The sequence below is a fragment of the Panthera onca genome, chromosome C2 (assembly GCF_046562875.1).
Source record: "Panthera onca isolate mPanOnc1 chromosome C2, mPanOnc1 haplotype 2, whole genome shotgun sequence".
Taxonomy (NCBI): domain Eukaryota; kingdom Metazoa; phylum Chordata; class Mammalia; order Carnivora; family Felidae; genus Panthera; species Panthera onca.
This window is the reverse complement of record NC_138347.1, coordinates 60,038,038-60,050,576: the sequence shown is the minus strand read 5'-3', so window position 1 is coordinate 60,050,576 and position 12,539 is coordinate 60,038,038. Positions and strand designations below refer to the sequence as shown.

Here is a 12,539-nt window from a genome sequence, read left to right as displayed (position 1 = left end):
ATATTCTACTGGTGGGAACACAAAATGGTACAACTTTGAAAAACTGTTTGGCAGTATTTATGTGTGTATGCATTTTAAAATTACTTTTAATTGCAGTATAGGTAACATACAATATTATAGTAGTTTCAGGTGAACAACATAGTGATTTGACGTTTATATATATTAAGAAATGCCCACCACAATAAGTGTAATACCACCTGTCACCATAAAAAAAGTTATTACTATATTATTGACTATATTCTCCATGCTGTACTTTACAGCCCTTTGACTTATTTATAACTGTAAGTTTGTACCTTTTAATCCCCCTTCACCTATTTCTCCCCTTTGCCCACCTACCACCCCTGTGGCAACCACCAGTTTGTTCTCTGTATTTTTGAGTCTGTTACTGGATTTTGTTGTTATTGCTGTTGTGTCACTTGATTTGTTTTTTAGATTCCACATTTAAATGAAATCATATGGCATTTGTCTTTCTCTGTCTGACTTATTTTACATAGCATAATTCCCTCTAAGTCCATGTTGTTGCAAATACCAAGATTTCATTTTTTTATGACTAAGTTTGGCAGGTTTTTTTTTTTTTTAAAGGTAACTTACCATCTGACTCAGCCATTCCACTGGATATTTACCCAAGTATTAGCCAAGGAAAATGAAAGCAAATGTCCCTAAAAAGATTTGCGCACAAATGTTCTAGCCTCTTTATTTGTTAATAGTCAAAAACTGCAAACAGTCCAACTGCTTTCCAACTTGAGTATATACAACATATCCATACAATGGAATACTGCTTAGCAACAAAACCTAATAAATTATTATTATTATTTTTTTTTTAATTTTTTTTTCAACGTTTTTTATTTATTTTTGGGACAGAGAGAGAGAGCATGAACAGGGGAGGGGCAGAGAGAGAGGGAGACACAGAATCGGAAACAGGCTCCAGGCTCCGAGCCATCAGCCCAGAGCCTGACGCGGGGCTCGAACTCACGGACCGCGAGATCGTGACCTGGCTGAAGTCGGACGCTTAACCGACTGCGCCACCCAGGCGCCCCAAAACCTAATAAATTATTGATGCACACAACAAAGTGGATGAATCTCAAAAAAAAAAAAAAAAAACCAAAAAACAAGAAGAGGTATGCTGAATGAAAGAAGACAGACAAAAAAGAGTATACACTGAATGCTTCCATTCACATAAAATTCTAGAAAATCAAAGTGAATTATAGCAACAAAAAGCAGTTTAATGGTTGCCTGAGAACAGATGAGGGCGAGAGGAAGGGATTAAGGAGCATGAGGAAATTTGAGGGCATTGTTTTTGATTGTGGAGATGTTTGCAAAGGTGTTTACATACATCAGACTTATGTTGTACATTTTATATATGTATTTATTTATTTTTAACATAAAAATAAATTCCAGGGGCTGGAACTCACCAACCTATAAGATCATCAATTGAAATCAAGAGTCAGGTGCTTGACTGACTAAGCCATCCACATGCCTCAAGCTATTTTGTTTTTAATTTGTAAAGTCACAGACTGGTGAAGATATTTACACAACACATATCTGAGAAGGGACTTTTATCCAGAACATACTGATTTAAAAGTGGGCTAAAGATCTGCACACTTTACCATAGATGCAACTGGCCAATAAACATGCAAAAATATTCTCAACATCACTAGTAATTAGAGAAATGCAAATTAAAATCAAGAGAAACCACATCTCACCCACTATAATGCCTAGAATTAAAAAGACTGACAATATCAAGGGTTGGAGATGATGTGGAATCTCTGGAATCTGCATATATAGCTGTTGAAAATATGAAATCTTGCAACCACTCTGGAAAATAATTGGGTAGTTTCCACGAGAAATACCGAAGTAGATTTCAAGAGATTCGCTTGCATCTCTGCCATTTATTGCTGAAACCTTCTAAAAAGAAAACACCAGCTTGAAGCTTCTCTTGCCCAGCGCATAGATCAGGGATCACGGCACCGTGGGAGACCCCATGCACCTGGCACGAGGGGGCGTGGGGCGCCCAGAGGTCTGGGACAAGAGGACAAGCACACTGCCCACGTTTACACCCCACCGGGCCCTGTACTCATTCCCAGGAAAGAGGCACATCGCACAGCCCCTACCTCGGGACTTGAAGGGGATAGGTGGAGCCTCCCCTCCACCCCGGGGCAGACCATGAACTCAGGCCTGGCTGTCAGCGCCCTCCATTCCTACTCCTACATCCCCACCAATAGAGAAAAAGAGATGTTAGAAAATGAAATTGAAGATGCCAGCGAGGGGCTTGTATGTCATGCAAATAGTCTTTCAGAGCCACCGAACGGTCTTAAGTATGTGAGTGAAAACCAAGATTCACCCAGGCTGTGTGAAAAATGGACTAGGCCTGGAGGCAGGAAGACCAGTTTCACTTGGCCACCATATTTCATCACTAGTTTATGAACTGCAAACACATGCCAGCTAGACTGAAAATTGGACTGGTGCTATTATTTGATGTATTCCTCTCATATCCAGTGTAGTAAACCAGTGTTGAATGCACAAAGCCGATAGAAAGATCTATGATTAGAATTTCAGCTTCAGTCAGGAATGAGGATGAAATTAAAAAGCTAACATTCAAATCTTTGGTCAAACAGAAATTTCTCTTATTTGATACTTCTCAATTATGTTAGAAAGGTATTAATGTGTTATTTTAAACAGTGGTCCAAAGAAACTCTTAAATTCTGTTTTCTGAACTATCCAAACTGTGTTATTTTATACTTGATAAATTGTAGTTGTTTAGAAAATAATACACACCCTAGATATGATATTTATTAACCAGAATAGTTTCTTTTTTTTTCTTAAGTAGACTCCATGCCTAATGTAGTGCTGGAACTTACCACCCGGAGACCAAGAGTCAGATGCTCCACCAACTGAGCCATCCAGGCGCCCCTAGCCAGAATAGTTTCTTTTTTTTTTTTTTTTTTTTAATTTTTTTTTCAACGTTTTTTATTTATTTTTGGGACACAGAGAGACAGAGCATGAACGGGGGAGGGGCAGAGAGAGAGGGAGACACAGAATCGGAAACAGGCTCCAGGCTCCGAGCCATCAGCCCAGAGCCTGACGCGGGGCTCGAACTCACGGACCGCGAGATCGTGACCTGGCTGAAGTCGGACGCTTAACCGACTGCGCCACCCAGGCGCCCCCAGAATAGTTTCTTAACAAGAATACTTTATACTCTGATCATAATGGAAATGATTTCCTACATCTGGACTTATTAATACTATACAATTTCATGGAGGTGCCATTAGCATTGCCATTAGGTTCTGTATTGTAGAGTCTTCCTCATCTGCAGCTTTGATTTCAGTGTGCTAAGTCCATCCAGAGGCTAATCAGAACTTCATACGCCTAGGTGGACGAGTTGAAGAAAATACCCAGTCTGTTTGTAGTGCCACAGTTTATAGGCAACGTGAAAGGCTTTCTGTTTCATCACACCTTTTAAACATTACCATGGAGTTACTGTTTAACTTCACACTTTTTCTCAATACAAGGGCAGCGTCTTCTGTGCACAGGCTTCAGTAATTCCCACTATGCCTTGCCCTGTGTGCATCTCCTGGAAGTTACCTGGTCTGGCCCACGGGCGTCTATAATCTGGGACATTTCCAAACCTGGTTGTGGAAGCGCTTGGGAATTTTTCACCACCACTAGGTGGAGGACACCTGTTTCCGGAGAGGAAGAGTTGTGAAATATGAAGCGAAAGGAGGAAAAGGGAGTTATGACCACGGTTCCAGGGCTCCAAGCCCATTTTGCAGTTAGGGGACCCGCAGGTCTCCATTCATGACCCGCGGCTCTACACCCCTCAAATCTAGGTCTCTAGGAACTCAAGCTTGAGGTTCCAAAATCCATCCCCCAATGCCCCATACTGTTTTCCCCCAGCTGGGAGGCCGCCAGAACATTTCTGAACACGGTCATCTCCAGTTCAGAGGAATCCATGCTCTGTTGTAAACGCAGTATAACAGATGACCGCAACCTACAAATTCGAGCAGCGTCAGGTTGGCAATGATCTTCCAGGGAAAGGGCAGTGTGAGACGTCTGGATTCTCTTCCCCACTTCTCGTGACGGAGGGATCATTTCCCTTCCTACCCTCTAGGCTAAGAGGAGCTCTCTAATCGTTCTTGGAAGACTTCCACACCCTCTTCCTTTTTAGTTTTTTCACTTCCAAACTATTGAAAGACGTGACAAGCAGCACAGAGAACAAGATATAAAGAAGTTTCTTAAAAATACCTCGTTTTCTAGGTTCTCAAGTCGTCCCCTTTAAGGAACCAGGCCCACCTCTCTCCCATTCACCTACTGGCTTTCCTTGCTGCCCATCACTCTACCTTTAAGAATATTTCCTGTTCCTTCAACCCAACTTGCACACCTCCGCCCCCCGGCCCTCCTCATTGGGCCGCCCGAGGCCCGTTCAGTCTTCGGTTTTCCCTCCAACTCCTCCCGCCCTCTAGCCTAGCGCAGCGGCGTCCCAGGTTCTGATTGGCCACCGCGGCAACCTCCCCGGGGCCGGGTTGGTGGGCTGAGTGGCAGGGGCGGGAGCGCGGAGCACCTAGGGTAGGCTGTTCGCTTGCGGAGCGGCGGCCGCGGGAGGGGCGGGGAGGGGCGGGGGGAGGGGGGCTGGGAAAGTTGAGGCCGCGCTGCCGCCGGGTCTCCGGCCTTGAGGGCTCGGGCTCGCTGCGGCGGCGGTGGCCGCAAGAAGAGGCGGCGGGGGCGGGGGGAGAGGAGGGCCTGGGCCCGCGCTCCCCCAGCCCCAGAGGAGCAGGCGGCGGCCGCGGACGGAGAGATTCGCCCGGGCGGTCGGACACCCCTGCCGTACCCGCCTGGGATCATGACCCAGGCGGGGGTCGCCGCCGCCGCTGCCGCCGCGGCCGAGACCGCGCAGCCAGTGGGTGAGTGACTGCGGGAGGGGGCCGCTGACAGCCGGGGCGGGGGGCGGGGGCCGGGGCTGCGGGGGCGGCTCCGGGGGGCGGCTCCGGGCTCTGCTCCACCCACCCCCTCCCGGTCCCGGAGACTAGGGCTGCTCGGAGTGTGTCTCCTTTCTGGGGACCCCTGAGTGCGGAGCCCGGTGGGGTGCGAGCGTGGGCGGTGCACCTACCCCTCTTCTCCCCGGTCTCCGGCGCCCCGCGCCCCCTGGTGCCGGGCTGGTGGGGGACTAGCGCTGCGGCCCGGCTCCCAGATGCGCGCGGGGCGAGAGAGGCTCCACGCTGCCCTAGGTGCATAAAGAGCCGGGCATCAAGGTTCACACCGGATGGCCTTTGCCTGCCTCCTTCACCTTTTCCTGTCTCCTTCATCCCCACTTTATTCCTTGCTCTCTGAATTTCTTCGGACCCACTGGTCCGACTCATGAGACTTGCTTGTTAAGTCTCACCCCTACAGTCAGAGAGTTAGGCTTGCGTTTTCATTTCAGAAGCCTTTCTTTTCCTTTCTTAATAGGATCGGCACACAAGCATATGGCCAACTCTTGAAATCTGGCTCCATATTTCTGAAGAAATATTTCTGGACTCTTTTTCATGTTTCACATTTTGATCATTGGATTTTCCAATACTCACTGTCCTCTCCCCGCCCCACGGTTACGTTGGGATATGGCCGTACGAGTTTATTAACTTTGTCTGGAAATAAGAGACTACACAAACCTGTGTGTGTGTGTAATCCCAGCTAAGAGCTTCCAATTTACGTTCTCATAACATTAAGTAGGTATACTGACCTAACACTACCAAAAATAAGACAGTTGTGGCTAACTTAAGTTTGCATCAAGAAGAAGGTTGCTTACCTATAGACAAAGTACAGATTTCTTGAATAAACACTTTGGTGAGTAACATGGAACCTGAAGCTTATCGGTACCTTTGCTTTTTCTTTAAAAACAAGTGAGCAAACAAACCAGCCTGCTTTTTGAAGGATCAACAGGCTGCCCTACTCTCTAATCATCTTGTTGATTTTTACCTCTCACATAGGACACTTGTTCAATGTAGCACAGAGTTACTGTATGGGATACATTTGTTGTTTCCCTTTATTTGTAAAGGATTCTGAAGCAAAGTACTTTGTAATCATTGCATGTCTGTAACCAGAAATAGTATAATGTCTCCAGGTACTATAAGAATGAATGCTTAATCTCACATTTTGATCTAGTCTAAGTAACATGGCTCTTGTATATGTAGGTATTATATTCTATCTATATTTAAAAGAGGAGTTTTGTAAAATCCAAACATGATTGCAGCCTAGAACATTCCTTAATATGAAAGCACTTCATTGCAGGGATATAAGGGCAGCATAGGATTGAAATATTTATTTTCTCAGTTAGTTGTCTGTAGGACATCATGGAAATGTGAACCAGTCATGTAAGAGAAATTGATGGGTTACATTGTCAACAAGGGAAAAGAAACACTAAGGAAACAATGTTCAAGGTTAGAAGATAAACTTCAACAGGTAATCAGCTCAGAATTGTTACTTATAAACAGAGACTGAATTCAAGCTTAGGTCTTAACCATACCTGTCATCTTTTACTTTTCTAGCCTCAAGTCCAGTCGTTCTGAATCTGGACTGTAGAGTAGAATCACCTTGTATGCTTTTACATTATCATGTCCATGCCACTCCCTCCAAAGATTCTCATACTTATTTATTTATTTATTTATTTTTTATAAAAAAAAAATTTTTTTTTTTGCATTTATTTATTTTTGATAGAGAGAGACAGAGCACCAGTGGGGGAGGGGCAGACAGAGAAGGAGACACAGAATCTGAAGCAGGCTCCCGGCTCGGAGCTGCTAGCACAGAGCTCAACACGGGGTTCGAACTTACAAACCACAAGATCATGACCCAAGCCAAAGTCCGATGCTTAACCGACTGAACCCCCCCAGGCGCTCCTTTTTTTTATTTTTTAATGTTTATTTTTGAGAGAGAGACACACACATAGAGTGTGAGCGGGGGAAGGGGAACCTAGAGCAGAATCTGAAGCAGGCTCCAGGCTTCACGCTGTCAATACAGAGCCTGATGTGGGGCTCGAACTCAGACTGAGAAATCATGACCTAAGCCAAAGTTGGACACTTAACTGACTAAGCCACCCAGGTACTTTTGATATGGGGTGAGCCCTAGCTAAAAACATAGTTTTTAAATTTCTCCAGGTGTTTCTATTTAGCAGTCATGGTTGACAACTACTGAGTCTAGAACAATGTCCAAGCTGCTAGGTTTGTGTTCCTGGCTCTGCTGAATCAGGCCTTCACTCATGTGTCCAGTTTTTACCCAGTGCTTCCAAACCTTTGGACCTCCTCATGGTCCCGCAACTCTGTAGTTCAGATCTCTTGCTTTTGTTAATGACATTGGTCATTCTTAGCACGTGGGCAGTCCTCCTTGTGCTCCTCCCCACCGACAATAGTTCTAACTCTACTTTTATAAGGGTTTTCCTAACAGCTCTAACTCTTAGCTATTTGTTCCCTTTGAACTTTTATGCCACATATTGTTAAAAACACTCCCTTTGTGTTTAATTTTTTTTTTTTAACGTTTATTTATTTTTGAGACAGAGAGAGAGCATGAACGGGGGAGGGGCAGAGAGAGAGGGAGACACAGAATCAGAAGCAGGCTCCGGGCTCTGAGCTGAGAGCCATCAGCTCAGAGCCCGACGCGGGGCTCGAACTCACGGACCACGAGATCATGACCTGAGCTGAAGTCGGACGCTTAACCGACTGAGCCACCCAGGCGCCCCAAGACTCCCTTTATGTTTATACCATATGGTGGTTTAATTGTATATGTGTTTTATTACTCTCAAGCTTAACAGCAAGGAGTACTTTACTTTTTGGCTCTTCTACAGTGATTTGCTAAGACTTGGATTGGTTTGCTTTGGAATCCTTCTGACACTGCTTGCAACCCTAGTTTCAGGTTTGATTCTGTCCCAGATGTTTGTGTTGTGGTAGCTTTCTCTCACCTTAACTTGCATTGAATTCACGTATGGATGTCAGTGTCTTCCATATCTTTTCCTGTTGTCTTCAGTAGGTTGGTTATTTTCTCCTCTGTGGCCCCATAACATCTTGTACTTATTTCTGGGATAATGCTGGTTATGTTGCCATAGTATGTGTTTATCTACCTTTTCTATCAGACTGCTCTCTAGAGCCTCCATGGTGAGCAACTCAATGAGGCATGTCTCATGTTGTATTCTTAATATCATTGCAGCATGGCAAAGTTAGAACCCCCCAAACATGGGAAGTGTGTTCTCTTTGTCCTTGTAATTTTTAATTTTTTTATTTTTTAAAGATTTTATTTTAAGTTTTATTTATTTTGAGAGAGAGAGAGTGCACACAGGTGCGAGCAGGGGAGGGGCAGAGAGAGAGAGAGAGAGAAAGAGAATCCCAAGCAGGCTGCATGCTGCTCAATCTCATGGTTTGTGAGATCATGACCTGAGCTGAAACCAAGAGTCTGAACTCAACCAACTGAGCTACCCAGACACCCCTAAAGATTTTATTTTTAAGTAATCTCTATACCCAACATTGGGCTTGAATTTACAACTCCAAGATCAAGAGTCACCTGCTCTACCAACTGAGCCAGCCAGGTACCCCCATCTTTGTAATTTTAGGACCCAACATAGCACTTGTCATTAGTAGGGACTAAATAAATGTTTGCTGAGTAAGTGACTGCCATGTTATATATTATGCAGAGATAGCCTTATACATCTTTAGCATAGGTTGATTTGACATGGGTTGATTTGCTATTAAATATTTTTATGACTTCTGTTATGGATTTGGTAAGGGTTAGTGGAATTTAAGTAATTATGGTTGTGGCAGATCCCTTAAACATGTAATCTTCCTTCCAATATGCATGGGGATGTATACCTTGAGTCTTTTACTCTGAGCTGTAGAGGTTCACTCTTGTTATCCAGAAAATATTTGCAGAACTCTCACTAAGAGAAAAGCTTTTAACTGTCCAGTTGGATAATTTTTCTTTTTCTCATTAAATTTTCCATATGAGTACAATTGCACTACTTCAGAAGGCCAGATCTTTTAATTAGATCAGTAGAGCATGATAAGTTGCTCCTATTAATGTGCTAATACTGTGTTTTAAATTCAGTTCATCAAGTATTTATTGAGTGCTTACCATGTGCCTAATACTCATAGGTGCTAAAGAGAATACAGAAATAGTAAAAAGTGGGGACTCAGCTCTTAAGTTTTTAGACTTATTGGAAGGATTGAGGAACACTGTTTCAAATAATTAAGGGACTGAACATGGTACATTAGATGCAGATTTAAACATAAATACCCCAAATCTAAGATGCAATGATTAATACTATGGAAAATTAAGAAAGACCAGATATTCTTTCAGTAGAATTTATTACTCCCATATACTGAGTACTAATTGTTGAGGATACAAATATGAAAGATGTGGTTTCTACCATTTAGAAGCCTTACAGGCTAGTGAGGAAAACCGGGAAGCATATAAAGTGTATTTCATGTTAAGATATTGTGAAGTATTATGTCAGGATGTTTGGGACTAACCTGTAGGCATCAGAGAAAGTTTCAAAGAGGAGAAGTTAGGAATTTTCAGTTGGAAGATTGATATGAACATTCCAGACGAACTAACAGGTACAAAAGCATGGAAATGAGAGGGATCGCTTCTTGAGTAAGGAGCTGCAAGTAGATTGGTATCAGTAGAAACTGGTATGTTAAAGAACGTGGACTTTGGAGTCAGATACGTGGTTTGCAAACTTTTATTACTGGTAGGAATAAAAGACCCTTGCAGGTCTTGTCTGTGTAGGGTAGCAGTAATCTAGTGGTAACTTCACTCTTAGTGTTAATACAGAGAGGTGCCCCAGGATTCTCTGGTTTCCATCTATGCTCCTGTACCTCCCTTTTAACTATTGCCTGGCTGTGTGTGGAGCCCCAGATAGCCTTGCCTCACAGTTAATGAAGCCATTATTGTGTCCCCTGGTGAAAGCATCTTTGCCTTAGCTACTGTAATTTCTTAAACAGCAGAAGCCACAGGGAAGGGGACAAAGAGAAATTTGTGGTGTAACCATGAGACATACCACTTCTACCTCTACTCTGATTTCTCTTCGGTAATGAGCAATAGAAATTGCCTTTGGCTAACTTAAGCAGAAACTTTATGGATAGATTTATGGGTAGATATTGGCTAAGCTCACAGAAGTGAAGGAAGGCAGAATAATCGAGCCATAGAAAGGCCTGGGTACAGCATCTTCCAGGATCCCCTGGGCCCATAGGGCTAACTGAGCCCCAGCGGCCTTTCTTCCTTGTGTGGTCTTATAGGTCAGCCCTGTGCCCACACCTCAGAGATAAGCCCATGTTTGATGGTCCTATCAGACCTCAGAAATCAGGCAGAGAAGCTCTCCAAAGGAAAAGTAAGCTATTGTTGCCAGAAAGCTAAAAAACAACAGATATTTCCTACAGTGTTCATTGGATTTGATAGTGTGGAGATCTTTTGCAAGCAGTTATGAATAAAACCCAGATAATGGTGAAGAGTGGATGAGAAGTGAGGAAGAAGGGACGGTGAGTATAAACTACTGTTGAAGAAGCCTGATGGTTGGGAGGAAGAAAGAATGAGACCACAGGGAAGGAGTTACAAGATCAGAAAAAAAAAAAAAAATTTTTTTTGCCTCTTAAATGAAAAGAAAAATTGAATAAGGATATATTTAAGTGGAAAAGCACTAACAGAGGAGGAGAGATTAATAATATACGAGCGAGAAGAGATATTACCTAATAAGATTACTAAGAAGTGAGAATGATAGAATCCAGAACAAACGTAGAGAGTTTAGTGTTAGCTAGAAATATTAGGGAAGATTTTAGAGAGGAGGACAGAATTGCTTTAAAAGGTTAATAGTATTTGAATAAGCAGAGCAAAGTGGAAAGGTCACTTCAATAGGCAAACAGCATAGATTTAGCAAAATATGAACTAGCTGATAAAGAGCATAGGGAAGAACCTGTCTGTATTGGAGAGAAGGGTAGATGACATGATTAGCTTGATACCCCTTCTCCTATGTGTATTGTATTAAGTGGAAAGTGGATAAGTGAGACTGGCCAGTGAAAAGATGGTGTTAGGTAGAGCCATGAAAGCTAGGACCCAAGAGTTTGGATTTGATACTGGGAAATAGTACTGTAGATTCTGAAGCAGGAGTACCGTAAATTGGAAAGATTCCTGAGGCACTGGCATATGAAACCTTTGAAGAAGAGGGGAAAGACTGGGAACTGAAAAGACTATTAAGACACATACATGTGGGGCAACTGGGTGGCTCAGTTGCTTGAGTGTCCAACTCTTAATCATAGCTCAGGTCTTGATCTCAGGTTGTGAGTTCAAGCCCCGTGTTGGTCATGAAGCCTACTTGAAAAGAAAAGAAAAGAAAAGAGCCAGACATGTAAAACAGGGCCTAATCTGAGATTGTAGGAATAAACAGGAGGAGATGAACATTGTGAAAAGAATTGATAGGATTTGGGGAGAAATTCTGAAGATTAATTTTGGGTTTAGAGCCTGGGTAAAGTTTTGATGTCAGTGATAAAAATGGAGAAATTGGAAGTAGGTCTCTTAAGAGGCAAGGCAATTCAACATGTTGTAAAAACCTGTTAATTGGTTTTGAAATGAAATATTCTGAAGAGAACTTGTCTAACCAAAAGTTTGGGACAAGATCTGTGTTGAAAGTTGGCTTTATTATAAGAAATAAATAAACAAATAAAACAAAACATAATGCCTTTTACACGGAAACAGTTTGAAACTTTGTAGAGAGAAAGCAAATAGAAGAGCAAATAGCATTGAGCCTTGGAAGTCAAAGTGAGAGACAAGGATTCATGTTAGAGAAGGAAAATGCATAATTGGGGAAGAGGAAGACAAATTGGGAGAAAAGGGAGACAACAGCAGCCTCCAATCCTGCAGAGAGAAGAGGGAAGGCAGAGAAAAGATCTCTGGTGTGGGGAAGAGTAGTCCAGACCTCTAAGAAAGCAGTTTTGGTGGGCAGGGACAATCAGAAGACTGCTGCCATGGGTTTAGGAGGGATTGACCAATGCAGGAAAGTGAGAAGCTTCAGAGGAATAGTAGGAAAGAAATGGAATGATAGAAAAGGCAGTAAATTTTTGTTTAATAAGTTCCGATTTTGGAAGCAAAAGAGAAAATGGTTAAGGAGGAAATAAAGTGCTAGAGAGAAAGGAATCAAATATAGAGTCCTTCTCCATAGATGGAAGAGTTATCATTGGGATGTTCTGGAGGGCTGAAAGGATGCATGGGCAGAGTCTGTTATGATATATGTAGGATGCAGTGAAGGGAGTCTTACTGGATGACCTCTGTCTTCCTAGTGAATTAGGGGGGAAATGGAAAAAAGGCAACTATCATGTACTGAGCTCTTGCCATGTACCAGATACATTGCGTGATCCATTAAAGGTATTATCATATAAAATCATAACAGTTCTCCCAGAGGTTGGTGATAGTCTCTTAATTTTAAATGTGAAGATGCCAAGACTTCAAGGAATACTTATTTTATTTTACTGTTTTTAAAGTTTTGAAAATTTATTTATTTTTGAGAGAGAGAGAGCATGTGTGTGTGTACACATGTG

General features: G+C 42.8%; 1 protein-coding gene across 1 annotated transcript in view; it reads left to right on the top strand.

Annotated features, from left to right (window-relative positions):
• The first annotated feature begins 4,618 nt into the window (after window positions 1-4,618).
• Window positions 4,619-12,539, top strand: part of USF3 (upstream transcription factor family member 3) — a 58,033-nt gene continuing 50,112 nt past the window's right edge. The window contains exon 1 of the mRNA XM_060639977.3: window positions 4,619-4,898. The gene's annotated coding sequence lies outside the window, so the exon portion shown is untranslated. The remainder of the gene's footprint in view (window positions 4,899-12,539) is intronic.